The sequence below is a fragment of the Lepisma saccharinum genome, chromosome 22 (assembly GCF_977018435.1).
Source record: "Lepisma saccharinum chromosome 22, izLepSacc3.1, whole genome shotgun sequence".
NCBI classification, from domain to species: Eukaryota; Metazoa; Arthropoda; class Insecta; order Zygentoma; family Lepismatidae; genus Lepisma; species Lepisma saccharinum.
In genome coordinates, this window is record NC_139250.1 from 6,527,689 (window position 1) to 6,550,124 (window position 22,436).

At 39.2% G+C, this 22,436-nt stretch overlaps 1 protein-coding gene across 5 annotated transcripts in view; it reads right to left on the bottom strand.

Moving 5' to 3' along the window:
- LOC146004924 (frizzled-5-like) overlaps positions 1 to 22,436 on the bottom strand; it is a 194,214-nt gene that overhangs the window by 10,576 nt on the left and 161,202 nt on the right. Inside the window, exon 1 of one of the 5 annotated variants that reach the window (XM_083143968.1) lies at positions 19,393 to 19,683. The exons of the other annotated variants lie outside the window; for them this stretch is intronic. The gene's annotated coding sequence lies outside the window, so the exon portion shown is untranslated. Of the gene's footprint in view, positions 1 to 19,392; positions 19,684 to 22,436 lie in introns of those variants that run through there. 5 annotated transcript variants of the gene reach the window in all.

The window sequence follows — 22,436 nt, forward strand, 5'->3', positions numbered from 1 at the left end:
AGCAATAGTTTATCAATTATACCATAAAATGTACTACCTACATACTATAAAACTTTAATGAATTTTATATATTCATCAAATACTGAATTTATTCAAGTTTAATTGTTTTCCAATGGTAACTTTTTATATACAGTCATTGAAAAATTGCTTCTTGTGGATACAATCATAAAGTAATAAACCTCAGCCAAAGTTTATGTGTAATATTGTACATTGAACAAGAGCTATAAGATTGAAAATATTTACAATCTTCAAGCACATGTGTCCTTTTCTTTACATGCTACAAGGCATAAATGTTTGCGTTATTCATGTGGCCACGAGAGACAATTTTTCAATTATTGTTCGTAAAAAAATTGCTACTTGAATACAATAAAACTCGGACACTCGCCCGACGCCCCCTTGCTTCATGGAACCCCGCGCCAGACAAAAATAATTGTATGGGCACGGTTTATAACGAGTTTATAGAACGTTGAGGTTTTCAATTTAGCAACTAATCTCATATTTCCTGGCTTCGTGGATTATTTCGACCTATTTAAAAATATCTAAAATCACTGCAATCATTTTGTAAATAGACATAAACATCGTGTTAAAATATTTTTTAAAAATTAGTTAATATGTACTGTTCATTTATTTATAGAATGTAGTCATGAGGTGAAATTGTGTGAAACAATTGCAATTAACTACAGTCAAAATTAAATGAGAGGAAACTAAAAGAGAATTATGATAGAGAATGTTATTGGATATGATTACAAATTGTCATTTTGGTAGCTAAGATATTGAACACACCCAGTTTGTAATCAAGAAACAACACAAGAATGATAGATTTTCGAGGAATTTCTCGTTTTTTTTTTAAGAACAAAATGTGTCGCGAAAAAGGTCACAATTAACATTTTACGTTATTTTGCGTTACTTCGCGATTTCGAATCGATGGAAAATGTGTTCAGAACATGTCACTGCACATACACACAAACACTTTATTGCAGCTATTAACATGTTTCGGTGTTATCAAGATTCCTACTCATAAGTATTTGAATTTACAAACCATTTCAAGCAGGTTATTATCTATAATTAGGGTTTAATTATTGTTTTTATTACACTGTGGCAATCTAAATACAACATGCCGAAGTTTTGCAGGAATGCACGATATATGTTGTTACCTCAGAAGAAGATTCTCATGTTTTTTGTAGTTTTTTTTTTCCGCCATTCAAGTTCATGGAAAACAGCTCAAAGATCTGTTTGGTATGGTCTGGCCAACGCCTGGCGTCCTGGCTCAACCTGGCTGTTTTGACATTTGAAAGTTGTGGATGTGACTGACGCAAAACGTGTCCATCTGTGGATCGAATGCGAAATGAACCAGCAAAACAGGAATTTATTTATGTCATTGAAAGCTGACCGGGGACATTGCTCAGCTCCTATGCTAATGCCTTTCCCTCCTACTCGAGGCGACCTCTTGCAGGACCGCTATGCAAAGTGTCCCTCTGCTGGCTTCGGAACTGCATATGTACAAGATTTCGCCTTTGGATGCTTTCTCAAACGCTAGGATGGAAGTGAACACGAAGTACTTCTCATTTCAATTTACAACAGTGTTAACTCGCTAGCCTTCTTGAACCCCGAAGGTTTATGGCTGCAGCAACAAAAGCCTTTCATCTGTCCCTATCCTGGGCAAAATCAATCCAATTTCTTCCATCCATTTCCTTTAGGTCCATCTCAACGTTATCCCTCCATCTTCGTCTTGGCCTTCCTACAGGTCTCTTACCATCAGGTTCCCAACAAGAATCCTGTAAACTCTTCCTTACTCTCCCATTCGTGCTACATCTAAGTATTCTTGATTTAATTATTCTACGGAGCATTCCCTGACATTCGCTACGAGACTCGGCGGAAAGCGGCCCGGCATCAGCGCTTGTCTTTCCCGGTGAACGGTGAACAGTCGCACGCTACAGTCTGTTTCTTTCGCTCTCCCTACCTTCGCTCTCTTTCCCTTTCTGTTGACGTTGCAGACTGACGCCAGTATAATCCCCCTCGGAAGTTGTGTTGTGTTGTGTCGTGTCCGTGTGTTGAAGATTGAAGATTGTGACTTAATATGGCACCACAAAAGTTTACATTACAACAAAGGATTTATCTTGTCGAGTGTTACTTCGGAAAGAGGAATTGTGGAGAAGTGCGACGACGTTTTGCAACGAAATGTCCTAGTCTTCCCGTTCCACATAGGACCACTATATTAAACCTCGTAAAAAGTTAAGAGTAACAGGGTCAGTTCTGAATAAAAGTGGAAAGAAAAACCCACGTGTACTTACTGAGGAAAAGCTCGATGAGATGGGACAAAGGTTAGAACAGTCTCCTCGGAAATATATCCGCCGCCTCTAACAAGAAACGGGTGTTTCAAAAACCACAGCATTTAGAGCCGCTAAAAATCTAAAATTCTTAATCGGGAGAATTACAGTAGACGAACTTGCACGTGTAAATGCCAATTTCCTTCGGAGATGCCGGGAATGTGTTGCAGCAGAAGGACATCATTTTCAACACCTTCTGTAGTCAAGGTTAGTACACAATATGAAAACTGTAATTTTAATAGCAGACTCGAGCGACTGTCGCGGACTGCTGCCGGGCCGCTTGCCGCCGAGTCTCGTAGCGAATGTCAGGGAATGCTCTCAGGGATACAAATTGTGCAGTTCTAGATAATATAACCTTCTCCACTCACCTTCTGCTCATCCAAATATTTTCCTAAGGATTTTATTTTCAAATACTCTTAATACTCACATTAATACTACAGGAATACTACAGGAAAAATTACTGTAACTTTTACTTTCTTAGATATTATACCGAGTCACAAAAGTGTTAATATTTCTATCGTGAATTTGAGGGCTTCCTCGATAACGTAGTGGTAACAGTTGTTTGGGTCTGAACTGTAGGTTCAGACCTGATTAGCCTATCTGAGCCTAAAGTAGGCTTAAACGTTGTTAGGGATGAAAATATGCCTTTGTTGACGAGGATGGTGACTTTACTGAGGGTGCAGGGGAATCCACTACTCTTACAGTGTGTTGTGCGAAGCAGAGTGGCGGTATTAACACCTGATTAATAATTCAAAGGCCACAAATTGAATCCCCACCAACAGAATATAAAACATTTGCCCTGATAACCGAAGAATACAGTGCTCAATCAAAGACTAGCGTTATTTCAGGACTAAAGGTAGAAATTGGATAACGTATCCAATTAAAATTGCATGCTCATTACTAGATCTAATCTCATGAAACCCTATGCGTACGTAACCTATCCATCTGTGATAATTCGTACAGGAAGGAAGTAATTATAATCCTCAATTAATGAACATTACCATCCCTCGACAGCCAATGAAAGGTCAAATGCGCTCTAGCCTAAATCCTCCTGTGGGATGAAAATTAAGCTTATCTAGGCACAACATGGAGTAGGTCATTAATGGCTCAATACCTTTGGCAAGGGGGAGAAATTATGTTATGGGTTCTTCGAGGTCGATAGTGTACCTTGGTTTGAGCACTTCTATATTGGATGTTGAAAACAATGGGGGAGTGTTAGGTGTGTAACCATGCGCTGACACAACCAAAAGTTTCACAAAGTCAAAATTTCCTTTCATCAGGAAGATCGAAATGATCATTTGGCATTATCCTTTTTCTAATAGAGCGGTATTGTAAAAAATAATGAATTTGTTAAAAATATAACAGAAAGTTAAGATAAAATATTACTTTATAATTGACATTATAACTGACTGTTTCTCTCGGGCCCCCTTAGTGGCTGTCTCCTTGCCCCCCCCCCTTTCGTAGCTACGGTAATGACTAAGTTAACCACTGTTAAATACGGTTTCAATCTGATTCTAGTTGCCACTGCTGCTACCCCCATCAGTTCAATTATATTACTTGAAACATGTATGGTGTGATCCACGAGTATTATCGTGCAAATTGTCCACGACTATTTTCATTAATTATTCTCTTACATCCTGAGCGATGGATCTTTATGTATGCTGGTGCAGAAGTTGTCAACAGCTTGTTTGAGTTTTCTTTTGAAATTGCACGAACATGGTGATGGACAATTTGCACGGTAATACTCATGGATCCCACTGTAAGCTACACAAGAAAACTGAAGAGAAATACGGATGGACAATTTGACTCATGAAACTTATGCATTCTACCGTGTTTCAAAGGCTAGAAAAAACTTGTCAGACCAAGCTTCGCCAGAGGACAAGAAACTGTGAGTTAGCAGCGAAATCAGGATACGGAGTAGCCTGTGTTTTCTTAAGATTCCCTGCACTAATGCGATACATACATATTCAGGCCGTTAGAAAAACAAAATCGAAACGTCTTTGCGCTTACACTTACTCCATGGCAGCAGTTATCCATCCGCGACCAGCTCTCAAACCTCTTTGGAAGAGAATCTGCAAATATTATTGCATCCGAAGTACGAAGGCTGGGAAAAGTTTCGAAATCACGTTGACAAAAAAAAAGTTGTTTTTACAATGCATTAGAAAAAAGCGTAATGGCCAAGACCAGTGATTTCTGTTCAAGGATTTAAGAACATTCCCTCGATACAATTCATATTTAAGATTCCACTGGTGGGCTCTCGGCATTTTTAAAAAAGGTTCCTAAATTCGAAAAAAAAAAACTTACGGAGGGTTCTTACTAAGGTATGACAACAAATTCAAGAATTGCTCATTTTAATCAAGGAGTTGCTCGCTCGTTTTGGGATTGAGGCGCACTCCATTGGTGCAAATGCCAATTTAAAACTGTAGGTCGTGTCGCGATTAGCTCGCCTGTGCATAAAGTAGACCGACAGCAAGTTTATGTGCAAATTATACTGGATCCAGTAACCTCCCGACTTAAAATATGCATTATTACTATTATTATTATAACAAGGCAATCCAAACTATCTAATCCCAAAACTATGAATTTTCGTAAGGTTACAACATATTTACACTTTGCATGTTCAGTTGACTTTGTGTTTTCTTACAGATATCTTTTCTATCACAATAATAATAATAATAATTGATAGAATATAATTGTCATAGCGACAAAGGTTCGGAGGCAGAAAGCTTAATAAACTAGTAGTTTATAATAATAATAATTAACATACTTTTACTACCCTTCAGGCCCGTACCCAGGATTTTTTTATGGGGGGGTGGCATATCTGAAAATGTGGAACAAAGGGAAGGTCCGAAACGCTGTGATGTGAACACCAAAGCTGTGGTAATATTATAGCTACACGTATAATTATATTTCAAGGGGCTCTTTACACACTTTTTTTTTTAATTCTTAAGGTAAGGGTTTTAAATAAGGCGATTTTCCCCGTATACACTGAAGGGTGCAGAATTGCCATGAGTACCGACGCACCCAAAAATTTTAAACCAATCAACGTACAGTTATAAAGTTGCAATATTCTGCTTCAAAGTAAGTTAAAGTTCAACTCACCAGTAGACAATCAGCAACACAGTCGCTTACAGACAAAGACGGCATACAGCTTGGTGCTTATTGTTTACATTCAATCTCAGATGTATTCTAATCGTAGCTACTCTACTCCGCAACAATGTTTTCAAATTTCCTTTTATCATTACCACTGAACAGCCATGATAATTCTGTGTTTAGAAAATAACATATTTATAAATTAATTGTATTAGCAGTGATTCTTATAATGAAGACGATGCCTTAATGTTATCCAAGAAAGGGACATTTTCGCATCACTACTGCAGATCGGAAAAAGTCAGGATCATAATTAGGACCCGGATTCTCAGGTTTTAACCTATTTTATTCCTTACTTGGTAACGTCAATATTCTAACATAATATTTTCGTTTTAGCCATTTCTTAATGAAATACATGAATTCTATAGGTCCTAAAAACGGCTAAAAGGAGTTAAGATCCTAAAAAAGGCTAAATTGAACTTTTCAGCTAAATAAATGTAAAAAAAAAATATGCTGAAACCTTGTTTTGTTTCATCAGAGTGAACACATTGTTAACTGTACGGCAATATGAAAACGTATTCTCTCTCTCCCCTCTTCCTCTCTATCTCTCTCTCTCTCTCTCTCACACACACACACACACACGCAGAAAGGGGGGATGGAAATGAGAGAAGGGAAAGGGCATGAGAAAAAAAGGGAAGCAAAAAAAAATATTATTTTCTAAAAAATGTGCTTTTTGTATACTTTAAGTTTAGTAAACATGTAATACGTGAAGGAAAATGTGTTTGCAGTATTGATGCTCATGTAAGCGAAGATTTATGATTGATTTCAATAAAAATACGGGTAGGTAAAAAATCCTAAAAAAAATGGCTAAATCATATCTTGATAGAGCCTAAAATGATGTCTATAAAATCCTAAATGTCCGGGCCCTAGTCATAATAAATGGACTGTCCCGACTAAAACGGGACGTCTGGTAAAACTAAAAGCACAAAAAATATTGCAGGCAGCAGACTTCTGAAGCCTGCCCTCACTCCGAAAACAACCTATTCATTTATGTAAGGACACCATTGAAATTCTTGGAAAAATCGTTATTAATGTTAATATCGCAGATTTCTGTAGGTTTACTAGTGTGACCAGACATACTCTTTTTAAGAGTATTATACTCTTTTAGAGGTTCATATACTCTATACTCTTTTCAATTTGCAAAAATCCCCAAATATACTCTTTTCCTTGCTATTTAATTTCATTCATTATTTTACGCGTAAAAATGCGTTAAAATCCACAGAAAGAAAAGAAACAATGATGGGTAAGTGGAGGTCAGTGTACAAAGATTTAGTACAGGCTGGGACAATTTTAAAAGGGATTGTGCCTCTTATAAAATTCTTGTTTACTTTGCCTGGTGTAAATGTTGATTGTGTGTTATTAAAACTTATTGGCGAGAGGAAAAAAGTACACTCCTGGTGTCAACACTCGAACAAGTAATGAAAGTGAAATTCAATGTGGACATGACCTGTGAAGAGTTTGGACTGGCAATAAAGTACGATTTAAACATACTCAAGAAAGCAAAATCATCCCAGAAGTATGAACGATGGTGCCCATTGGTGAGTAAGTATTTGTAATTAGCTAATTACATTAGACCCATACGTAATTTGAATTTGTAGAGTGGCCTATTTTATAGCGGCTATAATAGAAGCAATAACAAATAGCCCTTATTTTCGTTTTCTTTTTATGTTTTGTGCATGCGCACCTTCAATCTATAGACTATACTATTTTTGGTCAACAAATATCTGGTCACCCTAGGTTTATATTAAACATTTCACAGTTCAATGGGGAGGCCATGGCCGCCATGCGCCTCCACTCGGGTACGGACCTCCTACCCTTCATATACTGAAAGACCAACCCCTTTCCATCCCTAATTCATTGTAAAATCAAAATTTACAGTCTATGCTTTTATATTCACACCCTGCCATCAGCCCCGTCCTGCTCTAGTGTTTATTTACAAGATATTTGCTTCAGTGTGACGCGTCGGCCCGTGAGCTTCCTCATTGTTGCGATGAGCGCATTGTTTTGGTGCAAACAACAATGGCACGCTGCCTCGTTTGCATCCGCGCCCGGCATTGATTTTTATAGCCTGTAATCATCCTCTTTCCCCCCTATCAAGTCCCATTGTGCATGCAACTTGATTTGCACGCTTCCTGCTTCCCTTGTCACAAGGAACGCAAACACGACAGCCATGAATGAAGAATTCCACGGCAACATTCCGCTCAAATCTGGCGTTGCTTTCCTCAGCGAGCACATACGCCACTGACTTCATCTTTTCTCCAGGACAAAACGTTAGCATAAATATTCAATACATACAGAGTAACTCAAAATGATTCATCCTATTTCAGAGGCATGTGTATATATTTTTGTTTTGAACGCCGAAATGGCAACTGTGTCCGGGGTCTACAAACGAAATTTTCACAAGTCTGAAAATATGAGAGATTTTTGATTGTTACTCTGAAGTGCAAGAGTCCTATATAATCACATTATTATAATTAATAAACAATTTTTATATTTCGTATTATTACCCAAGAGCAACAAACAGAGCGTGTTTAAAGTTAAAACCAAGAATTACGGGAGGGTAATAGCAGTTTCTAAATTAGTCTCTCTTTTCATATCCAATGTGCCATTGGTTCACTATACTTACAAAACTGATTGTGTTCAATATGAAACTATTATATTACCTATCAAAGTGGCAATTTTTAATCATATCCAATATCATTCTCTATAACAATTCACTTTTGTCTGCTTTTCTTAGAACTTTGACACTGGATTGAATTTACATTATTTCATATAAAATAGTATTTTCACTTCATGATTATATTTTATAATTAATCGAATAGTGCATATTAACGATTTCTGATTGAGAAAAAACCAGTAAATTTCACATCCAGCCGTTATATGCCACCAGTGACGTTGTAGCTACTATCCCAACATGCAGTGTAAAGGAAAAGCATGACAGGCTGCTAACTGACGCCTGACGACTTTTGAAACACTGCAACGAACTTTTTCATACCTTCGCGATAAATATATTTTTATGAACTCATAACTCGTTTCAAATCTCGCCCTACAAAAACAATTCGGTACTATAACGACAAAGCTACACTGTACGTTTGGCTGAAACATGCTGTGGCTCACATAAAAATATTACGATGCCATTCTGCTACGTGACGCAGGGCCAGTAACCAATAGCTGAGGTCTCGAAGCATAGAACTAACCTTAACATTATAGGCTTGGAGGAAAAAAAAAAGGAGCTTTGAAACGGAAGTTCTGGTGCGATATTATTAACTACCGAGTTTATTGTTTTCCACGCCGAGTACGTGCTGCGAGAACTCGACAAACTTGAGTATTGATCCAGCGAAAAGGGCCTTTACAACAACAGGTTACGTTCATTTTCACGCTTGGGTCTCGTGAGCGCGCGACGAAAATCCATCCACCTCTGCTGAACAAGTTGTTATGTTAGATCAATCAGTTTTACATGAGAAGGAAAAGAATGGACCAATGAAGAAATCGTAATCAGGATTGGCTCACTAGAGCCCGAGCGAGTATTCCCTAATCTTTGCCAAATCATTAAAAAATAACTTTTGTCAGGATACAGCCATGGACGTCCGCAGAATTTTTTCCAGGGGGGAGGCAAACGAGACATATTTTCTACCAAGATGATGTTGCCCCTAAAAATAGTCATATTTAATACAGTAAAACCTCGTTAATCCGGACAGGCAAAAGTACCCCCCCCCCAAATAAAAGCAAAATGCTTTCGGAAGAAGTCGCATTGACACAGGAATACCTTCGTACTGCATTGTATGTACAGTATTGCTTTACATTTTACGACTGGGTAGTGTATTTAGGCCTATGCCCTTTAAATACACCATAATAACTGTGCTTTATTGCTATAAACGGAGTTTTAATGCATTTTCTACTGTTCTCTTAGGTTATTTCAGTTAATCCGGACTTTCGTTAAACCGGTTAACTTATCCCCCATTAGTCCGGATTAACGAGGTTTTACTGTATACCCACCCTAAATACCATACAAAAATCATATTTCGGCGGGGGTGGCTTAAGGACCGGTAAACCCGGGTGACCGCCTGAGACATCTCCTTGACACCTACCATAGATGTACACGTACCCTAACAGTTAATTTGCAGAATTTCAATATAAGGCTATTATTTTTCTTTATTAAAATTGTAAATATATAACATGGCCATGTTTTTAATTGGAGGGAGGTGAAAAGTAGGGGGGGGGGCAGGATAGAAAGTTGCGGGAAGGGGGTGGTAAGGTGGAAATTATAGGGGCCCCCCAAAAAAAACCTTGACCGGTTGGAAAATTTATTGGGATAAATAGCATTTATTTATATAGTTTATCTTGTTTGAAGGGGCATCTGCCCCTTGCTCCCGGTAAAGGCATAACTTGGGATCTAACTTTATGGGGGGGGCAGAATGAAAAAGGTTTCAAGCCTACAAAAATATCATCCAGGACTATTTTGATAAATAACTGTTACTTTTGCAAAATAATAAAAAATACTCATTTCTTTGCTCCTTAGGTTCCAGGAGGTTAACAAAATTACCATTAACCTGTAAATTTTCCTCAAAATTTGGAAGTGCCCACCCCTTGCCCCCTCCAAGTTACGCCTATGCTCATCATTCATGGTTGCACGTCTTCAACAATCTAAAACAAAATTGCACTTATCAGAAAAGACATACACACACTCTGTCTACGTGTCTGTCCGGATATAGCCACACGGCGAACGCGGAACATTCCACTGCAAAGTGCAATGTCTTCGAGAGGGCAAGGTCAGGCCACCTTATCGAGAAATCAAGGCAAGATTTTCCTGGATGCTACACGTCTTCACCTTTTGCATTCCAGTCGTAATCAGCTGTCACCATCGGCAGTCTGTCTATCACCGTTTGGCAATGCACCCTTCTATTTCTGACTCCATGGGGGTCACTCATTGGCTATCCCTCTGTTTTCCTACTTCCATCAGAGCAACACCAGGAAAACCCGGAAGCGATACTGTTACCGTCACCTAGACTTTTGGTGGTGTCACTTATTGCACACCGTATTGAACACCGTCGTCTACTGACGCCAGGGTTAAATGCCTTCGTTGTTAGGTTAAATCTGCTAGGTTTAGTTCTCTTAGAATAAATGCACTAAGGGGCTTGACTCAACGATAAGAGCTCTGAACCTAACAACTAGAATATTTATCGTGACGTCAGTCGACGACGGTGTTCAATACAGTGTCGGATAAGTGAGACCCAAACTTTTGATGCGGCATTTATTCATGGCGTTAGGCTCGAAATGCTACCTTGTAAAAGGACAATTATGCATTGGTCCACAATAATTGATTTGGTCGATCGAATTAGGTTATTTTAGTTGCTTTTCTGTCACTTGGGCTAATCGCGAAGATGAGGATAAGTGATAAGATTAAATACATGAAAGACGCCTGAAGTTTGTAGGTGGCTTCAAGCCATTGGCGTAAAATTCAGCACGAGAGTTTCTTAAGTTCAATTTATGCACGGGAAGGCTAATAGGGACTGGACCTACAGTTTAAAGTGGAATCCGAACCGTATGTGCCCGTATCGAGTATCGAACCCGGGAACCGTGATTACAAGGCAACGACATTACCACATCGTTATTTTGAGAGGTTTTATTATAATAAACTATTGTCATTGCTGCTTTATTATTGTTATTATTATATGCGGGGACATTTTCGCTCGATCGAGCAGGAGTGATTTTCCAGAACAACCGTTTTACACTTTTCTTAAACGTTTCACACAGTCACTATACTGAAATGCATAATTAATCTATTTTGAAATTTACTTACACGCCTTGATTTGAAACTTATGGGAAAATGTTGGTCATAAAGTTTACACTGTGCATTCAGATGCGAGAACTGTAGTACCAGGATAAATGTTCTAATCCATAGCAAACATAAGCGCCAAAATTGTTTCCAGGAAAAATAAGAACTATCCCCCTCTCCCAAGGACGTATTTACGGGGTCAAAGTGGTCTGCCAAGTACTAAAAGTACCAAGTATTAAAATGAAATAATGAAAATGTACTTTTTAGCATTTGCTGTACTATAATCGATGGATATTCATTTCCTATGAACTTGGAAGACAAGGATTATTATATTGAGATCATACTGCTTTGAAGGACAGTTGCAAAGAAGATTTATGCACACTACTATTATGAAAATATGATTAAAATATTAATGAGGAACATTCTTTTTTATTATTCAATAAATTTTCAAATTTTTATCTACTTCACATTAACTTCCTTGTTTTTATACTAGGTACAAATTTGATGATCTTAAGAACACGCAAACTAGATAGATAATAAATTATATGCTGTGATATTTATGTTCTTACACCATCTTTTTAAGTATCCATTGATTGATTGAGTTGATGTTTTTGGCCCCTTGATTACAAGGCGACGACGCTACCACTGCGCCATCGGTGAGGTCATTTAAGCATTCGTGTAAAGAATGCAATATTAATAAATTTACATATTTTAATTAATATTTAATTTAAACATTATTATTATTTCTGGGACGCTTGGTTCGGACCACCCCCAAAATATATTTCTAGATACACATGCCGCACCCCACAATAACTTTCATCAACGTTCGAGCCCTGATCATAAGCACCTTAAACTAACCAGACGTCATACCGTCACGATTTAAGTGCTAGAGCGATTCAGTGCAATTTATAAACGTAACAAATCTGTCACCCGGTACTGCGTGAACTCACGCCTTTCAAGAATTCACAACAAAGATGTCATTGAAGTCCGCCCTTATCCAGGTTTTTTGCGGGAGCAACAACTGCATTTTAGGCTAATAGTGGTCGGTCTGTGTTCAGTTATTTAGTCCTAAAGTCAAGCACTTAAGAGTGTTGACAACACATGCGATAAATATGTCATATAGGGTCATTCAAAAGCCATTAGCCGTGGCGTGTTTACGATTTTATTTCGACGGTGGCTGTTTTCTTGCCTTCCTTTGCCGATTGCGTCAGTGTTTACGAATATGTTGGCGTTCGAAATACAGATGCAGTTCATTACCAAATAGGAATTTCCTGTTAATGGCATGCAATCTTGGCACTAAGCTATGTTTTTCTTTCCCTTATTGTGAAAAATCGTGTAAAAACTTCCATTTTGTGGTTTCATGTAGCTGTCTGAATTATTCCATGTAAAGCACACATTTTATGCAAGCGTAAATATGATACATTTTATTTTTTAAGTATGAAACAAAAGACTTGGATTTTCGCGGAATTTTTCGATTTTAAGTACAAAATGTGTTGAAATTCGCGAAAATGGTCATAATTCGTATTTTGTGCCAAATTTGCGTCATTTCGCGATTTCGAATGCATGTGTTTAGAACATGTCACTTCGCACGTGAACAATTTTTTGGAACATTTTTCGGTGTTATCGCTTTTGCGAAAAATCAAGCTCTCTAGTTATTAGCGTTGAGGTATTTATAATATTTTTTTGTGTACAGTGGTTTGGTTAGAATATATCTATAATCTTATTTTACGCGTCAAAAACAATTTGTCCTTTTTTAACTTTATATACAAAGCTTTTTATGTACCGGAGAATTTTCAAATATTTTCGTTCGATCCCTCTTCAGAACATTTTTTTTTTTATTTTGACATTCAGGGCAATTATTCATGCTATTATGCTCGAGATGTTACATTCTAAAAAGGAGAAGCATGTTATGGACCACAATAATTGATTGAGTGATCGAATTAGTTATATTATATTCGCTTTTCTGCCACTTTTGGCTAATCGCGAAGATGGAGATGAGTGATGATATGATGCAATTGATGAAGGGACACCCACAAAGAACATCAATGGTCTGGAAGGGATTCGAATCCGGGACCCCTGGTGTCATTGTGCGCGCTGTTCTAACCACTCCGCCACGGACATGAGCATGATCATTTTCCTGAAGCATACGAATTCGATTTAGTCAACTTGGCTCAGTTTGGCGAAGTTGTACGTACACACAGAATTCACTATGTTGACTTCAGCATCACATGAAATTGCGCCTCTCCCCATCACCCCCTGGAGGTAGATCCTAACTCCAGGGGAGGGATTGCCCCCCTCTCGACCGCGTAGTGGTAGTGTTAACATTTTGGCCTTGCAATCAAGGGCAACCTTCGACGTGTGAAACTTATACGCCGCCACCATGGGGACACCGTAACACTTGGAAGTCCGACAATATATTCGCCTCACGAGACGCACTTCCAAAGCTTCGACACTTTGAAGCGTTTTTTCTCGGAAATAACTGGTTAGTGCGCGCTAGTAGAGTCGAATTACTTTCGGAACATCTCCAGCGGACTACGCGAGTCTGTCTAGCGAGCCTAGTGGGCGTGTAGAGCCTGAGCAGTGGGTTTAGCGATAGGTTCTGGGTTGAGATGACGTCAGCGGCTCGCTTCGATGATGGGCTGCTTCGAAAGTTGCGACTCGTTCCGAAGCTTCAAATGCATAACAGCCAAGGATGTTATGGAAATAATCTCCCTCTACCTTGGTATATCAATACCTACAAGGTATCCTACCACCACACGCAGTCTCCTCCCAAACTGAATTTTCCAAACCGTGCCCTCTCCTTGTAAGATAAGAATCCCCCCCGGCTAACTCGCGAAGAGTCATTTGTTTTCTCATCTCGCTTGCCCTTCTCTCGTCCCTTTTGACAGTGCTGCACAATTTGGCAACACAGGAACAATGCAAGCAGCTGATTGCATCGCACACGTCCCCTCTGCCCTCACGCTTGAAAATTGGTCAAGCGTAAGGGCACGAGGAACAGTTTCCATGTCCAGCCAGACGCGAGAGCCCGAAACTGCTCTTCCCCCACGAACCTTTCCCTGCGGCGAGTTGGAGAAACAGAGGTATGCGCGGTGGGTGGTTGTAGGAGGGGGGGAAGGGGCTTAGCATTAGCATTACGCTTATAGGAGTATTATTTTACTTGTCCTATTAGTAATATCAAACTTATGATGATGTAGAAAAAACACATGAACGGAAAGACGACAGGTTGAAGATTGTTTGTATTAGGGAAATGAACAAAAACAGCTTCCATTTGCAACATGGGGAGAAATTTATACTACCTTGAGCTATATTTTGTTTCTTTTCAGTAGCAGTACCCATTCGGACGATATTGATATAAATGTACACCACCTGGTGCGCAAGTGTCGCTCTGACCTAGTGGTAACGTACGTAGGTTGGCAACACTGACGACTCGTCCCCATAACCGACGTTGCACAGAGCACATTTGTTCGCCACGGCACTCTCCAGACGGTGATCGTCGGTAAATACCAGAACACAGACTCAATTCAGCGCACCAACGACTTCCTCGAACGATGTGGGAAGAGCAAAATAACTGAAGGTTGACGCATGAGAAAAAAAAGAAGAAGAAAAAGACCAGGTCTCACCCTTTCAGGTGATGAGGAACAAACAAGAGATGAGCCGACACTGGAGAAAGTATTTGGCAATATATCTAGGAAAAAAAATTATGGGCAAAAACGAAAAGTCAATATACATACCAATACTAGAACCATACAGCGTGGACACTGAAAGTGTAGGAAATTGGTTGCCCTCCTCGCTCACGTGCGTATTTGCTGGTACAGTATGGTTCAAAAGTAGACTGTGCAAATACGTGCGGCGTTAGTGATGTGCGTCAACGTGTGAAGAAACATAGTCTGTTCACACGTAACAATGTAGGCGCTGGAATAAGATAAAGTTCCCCGTGCATATAGCACCGTTCCATTATCCATTAAGACACATTCAGGGGATGTGGGGATAGGCCTCCAAACATTCTCGATCTCGGCAATTTTTGGAGATGATGTGATCAGCACCATGCTCTGGCCGCTTTTACACCCCAGGATTGCCCCCAGGTACCCATTGATTTGAGGCTGGGTGAATCCAAGAGCCACTTTATGCAGGGACAAGGCCGGAAAAATTCCCTCCCGCCTGGCAGTTAAATACATTTATACATTTATTGCAGTACGTGTAGTTACATTTTAAATGTCGATGAAGATTAGCAAACTACTTATGGAAAAATATAATAATCTACAAATTTAATACAAAACAAAACTTGTCAATCAGTTTAAGAAAACAAAAAAAAAGTATCCGAGTCTATGTAGTACAAATAAAAAGAAACTGAACACAATGACAATTAAGAAAATTACAACTTATCCTGAGATTTGCTTTAAGTCATTGATTAGTACCCAGTTTCGCGTTAATGAAAAAATATATACTTTCAGAAGAGAGTGCACTATTTCTGGTGACAACAACGAGTACAATATTTCTATACTTTGGTTCTCTATTATATAAATAAATAAAATAGTGGAAAAACATGTACCGCCATGGGACTTAAACCTAACCTGATGAATAATATGGCATTTTTACATATGGAAAAGTGAATGTTACATTGTAAACTACAACAAGCAACAAGCAACAAGCAACAAGCATGTAGCAACAATTATATTGTTTAACTAAAACCTACTGGTTGCAACAATGCTATAAGCAACCATACTACATGCTAAGCCTTACCGACCTGTCATTGTTTTACTGCAATCCCCAGTTACACATGTAGCTAGTATTTATGTTATGCAATAATAACATTTGTGTATACAAGGAGGTGAAAATACATCTTCAGCACTTTGCGGTGAGAAGTGTATTTGAACTAGCTGTAAGCATTACTTAACAACTTGCAGTAACATGAGATGATATAATTCCATATTCTAATATAAATTCATGTTTTGTTCAAAAATGGTTATAACATGATAATATTAATTTTGAATAAATATTAATTTATTAAATTTTGCCAGTTTATGTAAAGAACATTGTAGACATTATAGTGCGAATTAGGCTTTTTGCTTTAGGGAGGATGCCCACTCAGTGGCGTATTTGTGTCAGGGTCATCGACAGCGAAAAGGGAGTGGGGAATTGGAGAACTGTACAATTATATCCCACACCAATAATCAAAATGCAACGACACATGATTTCTACTCTTTCTTGAGCAAATGAGTGCCTGCACTTCATAACAAAGGGCTCCCGTTGGAGGCACTACACACAGTACATTGGATCTCACTTTAAACTGTAGGTCCAACCCCATAGGATATTCATATAAACTGGACGCAATAAACTTTTGAATGTGTATATACACACAGTTGCATGCCCAGGATATTCGAAAGAAGGGGTATACTTTTTTTTTGGTAGGCAGCCTTCACTTTGCCATCTTTTACTGCCGTCAACGTTCTTCTTTTAGGAATACTGGGCCAGGAGTCGGGACTTCCCGAAACGTCCTCGAAAACCCCCAATAATACGGTTATCATGTATTGTTGGCTTTAAAATTATTATTTTGTAAATTGTTGTCTATACATTATGAAAATCATAGAAATCAGCATACCGGAACCCTATCAACATATTCATTCACGCTGCTTCAAGTAATGTGGGGACGTGCATTGAAATACAAACACAATACGCAGAGAACATCTGCTGGAGCAGCGAAGGGTTTTTTCTCGTAAAGGGGGGTGGGGAGAATCTCTATCAGGAAGTAAAAGGAATTACCACTATACACTATTATTTAATTTAAATATTTGTACAATTTCGAGGGGGCTCAGCCCGCCGAGTCCTCCCCCTCGTTACGTGCCTGAAATACAGTTCCATTCCTTATAACAACATAGGATGTAGAAGAAAAAATAACGAAAAATCACGACGGACAGTTTGGTTATTGTTATCTTTGGTGCTAATTGTACAAGAGGAATTCATTCCAGATATTACTGTATATGGGGGAGGACAAAAACTTGTACCGGTCGTAAATGCTCCAATCTATTTTGATTGACTGATTTTGCTTTATTTTACATCGTTTCTTGGGCCACTTTTGGCTAATTTGCGAAGATGGGGATGAGTGATGAAAGCACGTTCACAAACATCAGTGGCTTATGTCGAGTGTAAGCCCTGGGCTATCTCACTATGACACCTGGTCCTAGGCCATGGAGGAAGGGAGAAGACTAGACTCATTCTTGTCTTCAAGGAAGCCACGTTGCCATCCCAAAGGTAGTCAGGTTGCAAGCTTATAGAAATTCTAGTTGCCAACTCCAAAGAATTCAGGTTACCAAATTCAGAATCGCCATTATCTTTTCTCTTTGAAATCAGGTTAATTCGCAGTTTCTAGTCGATTTTTCTTCAGTATTTTAATTTCTAGGATTCAGGCTTTGCAGATAGCCTTGCTAGCCTGGAATATACGCCCCTGACAAACATCCATGCCCGTGCCAGGATTCGAACCCGGGAAGATGAGATGGATGAACCGACAATATATAGGGACGACGCAACACAGGGCCTGAGGAAGACTACTGCCTGAAGGTCCAGGCGGCAGAGCTTCGTCAGCCTGCAAAATGCTGTGGGTGTACTACGTTGAAGTGACGTTGACATTTGCCACTTTATTACGCAACATTCCCTAAGTCCCTACCCTCGCACAAATATTTCAAAAGTAATGATGCTTGATTGCTTTGGTTGATTTTACATGCCACTTTTGGCTACTCGCGAAGATGAGGGTGAGTGATGATATGATGAAATTTTTGTAGGGACACTCATAAATAGGGAGGAGCGGAAGTTGATGAAATGTCATCTTTTTTCAGACATCTCGGACACGATGCCCATTAAATATACACAATATTACACTTCGTCTAGAACCCAAAAATGGTAATTTTAAAGTGCATTTTTTTGCCAATTTTCAGGTTTTAGTTCATTTTCCCCGATTTTCGGCATATTTTTTTCATTTCTCGCAATATTCGGTGTATTGTTTCGTCATATTTTGTCACTTCTTTCATTTTCATAATATTCTCGAGTCATTTCACCAAGGTGAACATAGGCCTATATATATATATATATATATATATATATATATATAATTTAATTGTTTTAAAATTATTCGGTTGTTTCCATTGGAAATCCGCGTTGCATATTTTAATTGAATGTGCATTTGGTGCCTTTTTTTAAAAAGCAAGATTACATTTTATTTAATTTCCTTTTCATTTCAATTTTTAACCTGAAACTAACAAATTTAATGGTCATTTTTTGCATTTTTACTAGTGTTGCCCACGGGACGAGACGGAACAGGCTTTTAAAAATTCGAGACGAGACGAGATTGACCATGTGTCCCGAGACAAACGAATATTTTCGAGACGAGACAGGCCAAAGTCTCGTCTCGTGGGCAACACTAATTTTTACGTCATTTTTCCCGACATTCTACAGGTCACACACCTTTATTTTTTTAGGTCATCAACTTCCGCTCCTTACTCATAAAGAACATCCATGCCCAGGGCGGGATTTGAACCCGGGACCTCTTGCATTGTAGTGCGGTGTGATAACCACTCCGCCACGGAGGTCGGCAAAAGCAATGATGAGTATGGCGTGAGATGATGTTACAGTTACAGGATAATTATATATGCTTACTTATTTCATCCCACTCTATACTGAGATCGGCGAGCTGGACCCAGAGTCGAAAGTGGAATCCGAACCGCAGTCAGAATGCGTCGTCAACCGAGGAACCGAACCCTGAACCTATTGATTACAAGGCGACAACGTTGCCACTACGCCATTGGAGCATGTAAGTACACCAGAAAATGCATGGCTCGTTTACGGTTTAGACGCACAAACCATTTAAATTAAATTTGATTTAACTACGGGAATGAAATTGCAAGATAATTTTATCCCGGAACAAGAATTTCCGAGAAAAGGGAGAGTTTTGTAACATCATTTGGTTTTAACATCACAACACGAGCATGTACGCATTTCTGAAGTCGTTGTCACATGCCCCGCTGACACTTTTATCACATGTCACTTCCTGCAGCATGACACATAGCTAATTAACACTAATTATCTATGTCCGCTGTTTAGGCAGACATGTTGTATCTTCGTTCAGGACCTTATTTATTAAACGCTCACCTCAAACGTGCTGATAACCAGCAGTTGTAGTTCTGGCAGACAGCTTGTCTAGCGTAAAACACAGCAGATCCTAGAATGTGAGCTCCGACGAATGGATACTTATCCCGTCACCACACTGACATCATCTCAATTTTCATTCCCGCTCGATTGTTGCGAACACTGACACAGATTATCACAACACTTCACATTCCACACGATCACAATAATATACAGTACTGTCGAGGAAACGCGTTGAAACTTCCGCGCGAGTTACAGACGCGTGCTTACCGGCGACTGGCAGGCGTTAAACTAGCTGTCCTGCAGACAAAAACAGTCCACCTGAACCGGAGAGCTCTTCCCCGGCAGTGTTGCCATAAGCAGCATGAAAAATTCCCCATTTCCCCCCCTTCCAGACTCCAGACTAAAAATCACGCCCAACACGTTGGAAACAGCTTCAGAACACAGGAAGTGTTTACAACAGAGGCGTGAAAGAGAGAAAACAGATTGGGGGCGGGAGAGGGTTTAACGGTGGGGGGGGGGGGGGGGGGGCAGGATTTTTATTCGTTGTTATTTTTGTTCAATCTGCATTTCTGAGAATTAACCTCATGTTTAAGGTGGCACGATTTTATAAACAACTAAACGGGACATATTAATATAAAAACTGTTTCCTCATAAATACTTATGTTTGAAAACTAATTAAATAATTATACTATGTAAATAACTTACATAATATGGCGATATGCACTGCAGTGCTTTAGAATTAGAATTAGAAGCCATTCATTATTTTGCTGATGAATGGATCTTCTTCAGTACATCCTTTTTTTCAAATTACATTTTTTAGAAGTTTACACCCGTGTGATTAAAGTTCACCTCATTAATCAACATAGCTTTCAAAGTTTGTACTGAACGAGCGTTTTTGTCACTTGGCCACATTCATTAGGGATGTGACGAAGCTGAAAATTTACCGATGCCGATGTACTCACTGATAATTTTTGGAACCGATTCCGATATTTAACCGATTCCGATACATAAGATTATTAAACAGAAATGGGCTGTTATTTTCTGCATGACAAAAATTAATTTGGTATGTACATTTCTATTGCATATTATATGTATATACATATATATTCTCAAGAGATGCGAATGTACATTTGCATCTACAAAAGGTTACGTGAACCTAGAGATTTAACATTAGTACACAAGCAGTTCTTTGAAATGCAAAATGAATTCCTGTTCTGCCAGATTCAACATCAGAAACACTAGTTTTGGAAGCACTTCAGGAAGTAATCTACTTCTTATCTCAAATCTGTTCAGCAACACTGAATACTGATGCAGCAGGTATGCTCAAGTATTTTCTCAGCACTTGCTTCAGGTTTGAATACACATTTTTGAATTTTCAATACAACAGCAGATCCTGGTGCAGCAATGTACTGTTTTATTTCCGATTTATAGTTAGGTTGATCCTCTGAATGAGAGTCTGCAATAATTTTATTACAAAAACTCTACAATAATGACGAATCATAACCAAATTTTCAATAAATCTTACAAATAGAATATAAAACTTATTAGAAGGTAAAACTCTAGTATAATCTGTGCCGATTCCGATACCGATGTGTCAATTTCTGCCGATTTTCATACATCTGTAATCGGCTTCGGCACATCCCTACCATTCATGTACAAAAACACGGGTTCCGTGCGGACATTAGTTCCAGGTAAACAGAAAGGAAACAATATTTAAAGAAAAATGGGAATATGGTACATTGTTGACATTCAAATGTGAAATAATATAAACCCAACAATGCCATAGTTCATAGTAATAGTAGAGAAGGTGTATTGTTGCAGTAATTCTATGTCGATAAGTCACAAAACATGGATATTTTGGCGTCCCGTTTTACGTTTAAAAAATCGGAATAGACTAAAAAAAAGGGACTAATATGGGACTTCTGGTACCTTGGGTCCTTAATAAAAGGAGGCGATTTCAAGGACCGGTTACATGGCTAACGACTATTTAGTAAACACGGAATATAAAAATAATCCAGTCACAGGCTGGAGACGATGAGGATGACGAATGTTTTTTTTCTTTTAATAAGATGCTACCAGATTTTAATGTGCCTTTTGCAAGTTTTTTTTTTTTTTTAGTGTATGCACACGTAGGCTAATCGGAACTGGATCTTCATCTCAATACTTTCTCCTCTTTCGCTTTCTCCCTCCCTCCCTCTCTCTCCTCTTTCCATTTCTTAATCTCTGTTCCTTCCGTCATCTTTTCTTTTTCTTCTTTCCCCATTACTCTAATTCTTCCCTTTGACCCTCTCGTCGTAGCCTTGTAATCAAGGGGTCCCGGGTTCGATACCCGGTGAAGGCACATAGTGGTTCGGATTCCACTTTAAACTATAGGTCCAGTCCCGATTAGCCTACCCGTGCATAAAGTGGACTTAAAACACCAACTAAAAAAATCCTTTCTCCCTCTGTTCTCTATTTTTATCACTTTCACTGCATTTCCATTTCTCATGGTTTCTGTTCTAAATATTTCTCCAGTAGGCAGGAAAGGAAGGGGACAGAGCCCACCCGCGTCAACCCAGTGGTGACGCCTCTGTGTCTCCTCCTCAGTTTCATCATTCTTTCTCGTCGCCGCGATTAGCCTACAGGACTAGTAAAATACAGATTAACTTTCGAGTTATTCCGCTACTGTTCGGCACCTAGTATTTCACCCGGAATTCCCCTGCCGCGAGTAAAAAATCCCTTCGTATGGCAACACTGCTTCTCCCTGCAGCCAAACCAAACTGTGCAAGGCTATCGCACCGGTTGATCTGCTGGAAGATGGTCGCAGTCCCCTCTCTCCACGGTGACAGCCCTTCGCAAGAAGCATGTCCACGTCACTCCGGTGTAGTGACGTGGTCAAGCTCCTGCTAAACCCTCGTGATTTGTCCCGCATCCCCCCGGGGGTCATTCCCAATTCTCCAAATCCCTTCATTTTCTCTTATTTTTTGCGTTTCCTTCCGACGGTGTTGCCATCTTAGCTTGCGGTTGAATATCCTGTTCGATGTGGTCCTGAAGTGACCACTTCA